The sequence below is a fragment of the Dermacentor albipictus genome, unplaced genomic scaffold, assembly GCF_038994185.2.
Source record: "Dermacentor albipictus isolate Rhodes 1998 colony unplaced genomic scaffold, USDA_Dalb.pri_finalv2 scaffold_29, whole genome shotgun sequence".
NCBI lineage: Eukaryota > Metazoa > Arthropoda > Arachnida > Ixodida > Ixodidae > Dermacentor > Dermacentor albipictus.
Genome location: NW_027225583.1, coordinates 2,523,053 through 2,528,190, shown reverse-complemented (window position 1 = coordinate 2,528,190; position 5,138 = coordinate 2,523,053). Strand labels below are relative to the sequence as shown.

General features: G+C 48.6%; 1 non-coding gene across 1 annotated transcript; it reads left to right on the top strand.

Annotated features, from left to right (window-relative positions):
* Positions 1–4,539: 4,539 nt before the first annotated feature.
* On the top strand, positions 4,540–4,642 carry LOC139052715 (U6 spliceosomal RNA). Its single transcript, XR_011510024.1, has one exon. It is a non-coding gene; the product is annotated as a U6 spliceosomal RNA (small nuclear RNA).
* Positions 4,643–5,138: the final 496 nt, after the last annotated feature.

Sequence of the window (5,138 nt, the reverse complement as noted above, 5' to 3'; positions counted from 1 at the left end):
AGAAATTGTTCTAATAGCTCTATTCAGCGTTTGCATGTGGTACGCAATTTAATATTCTCCTCTCTTATACAAGTCAGGCAGCGCACACATTTTTTTTTGGGGGGGGGGGCGAAATGGTCTCTATAGCATTTCCGAGTAATGAAGTTTGTCATGTATAGCAGATCACGCCGTTTCAACTTGGCAAGCTGTTTTCAAATTTTCTAGTTAAAGATTAGGTGCTCACCTTCGTAAACGCCGTGCTCTCTTTTTTTTGCAATAATGGAATATTTTGTTTCAGCGAGCACCTTCTAAGGAGCTAACACAATGAACTCACCGTCAAGAGGACATTGAACATGCATGCGCGTTGGACGAAATGATAAGGGCTTTACGCATGTTGAAAATGAAGTGATTATTCGAGAGATCTAATGGCTTGCGGAGAGCTCGAAAGTCTTTTGAGCAGAATTTAGAAGCACGTTACCCACCTTCCAGTACATGACGCTTCAGGTATTTTTTGTTTTTATGTTTCGATGGCCTCTGACAAGAAGCCTACGTTTGAAGGAATGCCCACATTAGGGCTGGCGGGACTGTTATTAGAGAGAAACGTATGGGTTACATAGGATGTGATGTCCATCATTTAGTGGCGCATTTAGACGCTCTTTACATGAGCGGAATGGAGCCGGAGATTGTCAGTGCCATTGGAGCCGAAGATTGTAAACTCTTTACTTAAAGGCCATGTCAAAGAGCCACAAAAGATGGCCTGCTCTACAGTAGGTTATCTTACGAACGGGTGCTTTAAATTTTACGCATAGTAAGCTGCGCAGGCAGAAATGCAATGCCTCCCGACAATAGCATAGGCCTTTTTACTTAGAACAAGATAAAAGAAAATATTTTGACGTGACTTGCATGCGCATAACAAATACTTATTGTGTGCTGCCGTAAGCATTGTCACGCTTTGTTGTCTCCGAGATTCGCCAACCTACGTCAGTACCAGAAGCTACACTTCTTCAACTGCAGCTGAAGTCATTGAGGCTGAAAGGTGCCAAAGAAAGCGAACTACACGCAGCTTTACAAGTTGAAAATAGAATCAAGTAAAAAAAAAGAGAACCGCTGTTTCGCTTCGGTGAACCATTCAAAGCGATAGCAAGGTTATGCGTTGCACCTTAGATCCTCGCGCTGTGTTCTAACATTAGGTGAGTGCGATGTGGCTTGACACAGCAGGTCGTGCAACTGCAGGTGCGCAGATTGATTGGAGTCGTGCAGCGTTGAGACGAGGTGTGTCACAACGCTGGCGCGATGATGAACGCCAGCAGTGGTGTTGCACGCGTTGCGCCTCGGTGGTGCATGAGACGAGACCGATGGAAAACCGCTGGCACTTCTCAGCGCCAAAGGAAACAAGTAAATGTAAGTATCTTGACATTTTGCTCTCCAGTGGCAACGCTGTAGACCCAACTGAACGGAGCGTGAGGGTGTGGTCCATGGCGGTAGGAATGCACAACACTCGCGGGCAACTCTCTGTGACTATGCGGGAATAACTACAGAGGCAAACCGTACCCACCTGAGAACGCTTTTGAAAAGAGTCGGGCGTTTTAGTCGACGTTAGTTTAGACTCGGGTAGAGAAAACCTTAACACGTTATTAGCAACAGTTAAATAAGACAGTACACGCCACTGATTCTAATGGTTCATTTATTTTGCGGCTCCTCCCTGCCGGGTATATCGCGCAAACGCGATATCTCAGCGCATGGAAGCTGCGTCGATTGAGCGTCTGTTACAGGCAACCAAAAGTGCTGTCACACACGTGCAGCAGTGACGCGCCCCTAGCTTTTCCTTGATAGCCGAAGAAAGATTTCAGGGAGCGTAGCGTGACAATCTTGACGCCTAGTGATAAAAAGAGTATAGAGAAGCAGTAGGCCTCAGCCACGTGATGGGCAAAGGGTAGATACTGGTCGGCTTGTTTTGGTTGCTTCTGTGCAAGGCATTTAGGAACACACTTTTACAGTGTCAACATGACAAAGGGCCTTAATTAAACATAGCACGAGGCTGCCCTACCCATTCATCAGTGCGTATCTCGATGTCAACGATGGGTTGACAGCTTCTCTTGACGAGTCCCCAAAACGCCCCTCTACCTGTCCCTGACAGCCTGAACCAATCATGAAAAGGGCCAACGTCAAATTGCACCAAAGACCGGCGCGGACCTTGGATACTCACGTTGCTATACGGTCACCTATTCGATACCATCGATCGCGGAGGGCGACGGAACGATACGATATCATGGGCGGGATATTGCGACGTATTCGACGGCTTTTATTAGGCAGCGATAGTTATCACATTCCCTAGTCGAGTGGCGTAGGAAAGACCACGCTATTAAAGGTGGAAAGCTATCATGCAGTGGAACTGTCGTGTCTTGATGTCAACTCATACGTTTAATATGTTCCTGCATGGAGTGGGCTTCCACAAGTGCAGCCAATGTCACTAATGTGAACAAACCTTTTTCAGTCATGCCTACTACCGGGCATATTCGTCGATGGGCTTGGTGGTGTTAGATATGGGGCCATTTCCTGAGGCTACTACGAGTTCCCCAGACCACATCGAATCGCACCACTGCTAAGGTATGCAGAAACACGGATGCCACATTCCTGAGGCACGACAAGTGCAAACAACTTGGCGGCCCCTACTTCGTGTGCCACCGGGGGAGCTATTCACTGCTTGACTCTTCCAGAAAGCGAGGGGATAGCCTGGCACTGTTGCAAGGAAAGTGGGTCCCGAAGCAGGACGGCTGTGATGTACCGGGAAGGCCTGGCAGCGTATCCCCCATGCGCTCATTGTGCCAAGGCATTGCAAGCCAGCGAGGTAAGACCAATTCTGCCCGCCTTGTCCGCCGTCGACCCACCTGGCTCTTGTGACGGCGCGTAAGTCAGCAAGGCAAGATCGCAGGGGGACCAAGCGGCGACTCTCTTCGCCGGGTATGACACCATTGCACGGGCGCCTACCATTGGCCGAAAATGGCGCCATCTGGGCGGACTCTCCCATTGGCCGAACATGACGCGTCTTACAGACATCGAAGGGCTTAAAAGTGAGACCGGGAGCAGCAAGAGGATTCCTGGAGCATTCCCTGATTCATCTTTCTCGAACTGCTTGCCGCGGGCCGCAGCGTCGGAGTTGCTGCCGGCCCGTAATGACTGTATGGCTGTTCATTGACGTCTCACTGTAAATAATGTAAAATAAACTCCCAAGTGTTTTTATACCGAAGTCCGTCCCCAACTCCTACAACTGGTGACAGCGGTAGGATCTCCTCCAATTCCTACAGTGGATTCCTGGCCTGAACGCCACCTCGAGCCGCAACAAGGTGCACATGGGCGGCGTGGCCAAAGCAACCTCAGGATATTGAAGATTCGAATGTGTGACGCAATCGAGTCTTTGTTATGTCAGTCAAGTAAAGTGCCGAACCGCCAAAAATTCCATAGGTGTGGGTGGTGGTTCAAAGTGAAAGACAGCGGTACCAAAATAGCAAGCAAATACACACCGCAGTATAAGGTGCACAGCAGCTGATTCGATCAAGCACGAGGCCACGCTCGGGCATTTGCATGGGTTTAGATGCGAGAGCGCCGGTAACTCGACTAAACGGTGGTTGGTTAAGCGCAAGTGAACGGCGCTTATAACAATTCTGTCGTCATGGATCCGGCGCGCGAGAACTTCTCAACGTTGCAAGGCAACGCAGTTGAAACGGGGAAGGACGCGCGTGGTAGCATTAAACCAGTTGTTACTGTCGACATGCTTCCATGGATGTGACTACAGGTGCCACTAAAGGGTACCACGTACCAAACAATCTCGAATGGTCCAGCAACAAAGTGGGGAGAATCCTATGAAGCTGCCACCGTATGTACAGAAGGCCCCGGAGACCGGGAGGGGCGGCATCGGAGAAGGTTGGCTTGCCAAGGCAAGCGGAATCACGTGACCCTCCCTCCTAGTTATTCTTCCCCTGCCTCCATGGTGTGGACAACCAGGTCCGTCGTCTGTCGTGGCCAAGCGCAATGCCCGTCTCTTGCGTCCCTCGAGACCTTCTAACCCTAAACATCGACTAGCCAAGCATAAAAGCCGACGCGCTTGATCCGCTCCGCAGATTTTCGATGATCGCATACACTGCTCACACCTATCGCTGTACTTGAGTGCTACTTCTTCCGGAACTCGTCGCTCCGTCTGCAGCCTGCCGCACGAGGCAGATTGTCCCCGCCAACAAATATATCATGAAAAAAAAACACGTATAAAGTGGTGCGCTCAAATTTTGCATTAGGAAGTATCATAGACATAAGTGAATCTCGTTCATTTTCTTATGCTAGAATTTCGCGGTTTATTAAGGTTATGATTTCTTCGCGAAGAAATTATTAAAGTAGCACCTTGATATCTTGTTCTGTGTTTCTTCTGAATACTAGTTTGTTAATTTGATACTAGTTTGTTAGCGATTTTAATGCGTAGTTCTTTTCGTACGACCTCTCCCTGTGATCTCTTATCACCGCTGTCTTGTGCAAGCTGATTGCATATAACGCAAGTTCTTCACACCAGCTGTACTTCCAAAGTACATATACTAAAATTGGAATGATACAGAGAAGATTAGCATGGCTTCTGTGCAAGGATGACACGCAAAATCGTGAAGCGTTCCAGATTTTTGAAAGGCGCTTGCGACAACGTTTCCCATCAACCCATTCTAGACGCACTTTTGAGAATTGAATTAGGAGGGCGAGTATATCGATGGATCAGAAACTACTTGACACAAAGGTGCATGTTCGTACGTACGGAAGATGGTCCGACTACCAACCCCTACACATGCCGAGAAGTTCCCCAAGGTGGGGTTCTAAGCCCTGTTCTTTTCAACCTCGCGCTTCTTGGGCTGGACGAATCCCTACCGGAAACAGTGAGTTTCTCAATCTACACTGACGACATCTGCATCTGGTCATCAGCGGTCACTCGTCTGCAGGTTCGCGTAAGGCTGCGGAAAGCAGCAACACAGGCATCTCACTATCTTCACACATAAGGCCTTACCATCTCAACAGAAAAATGTGCGTTAGTCGCTTTTACACGAAAACCAATGTCTCGTTATACAGTATGCAATAGTGGCCAGCCTATCTCCTAAAAGAGAAATCATCGATTTTTGGGTATCATTGTG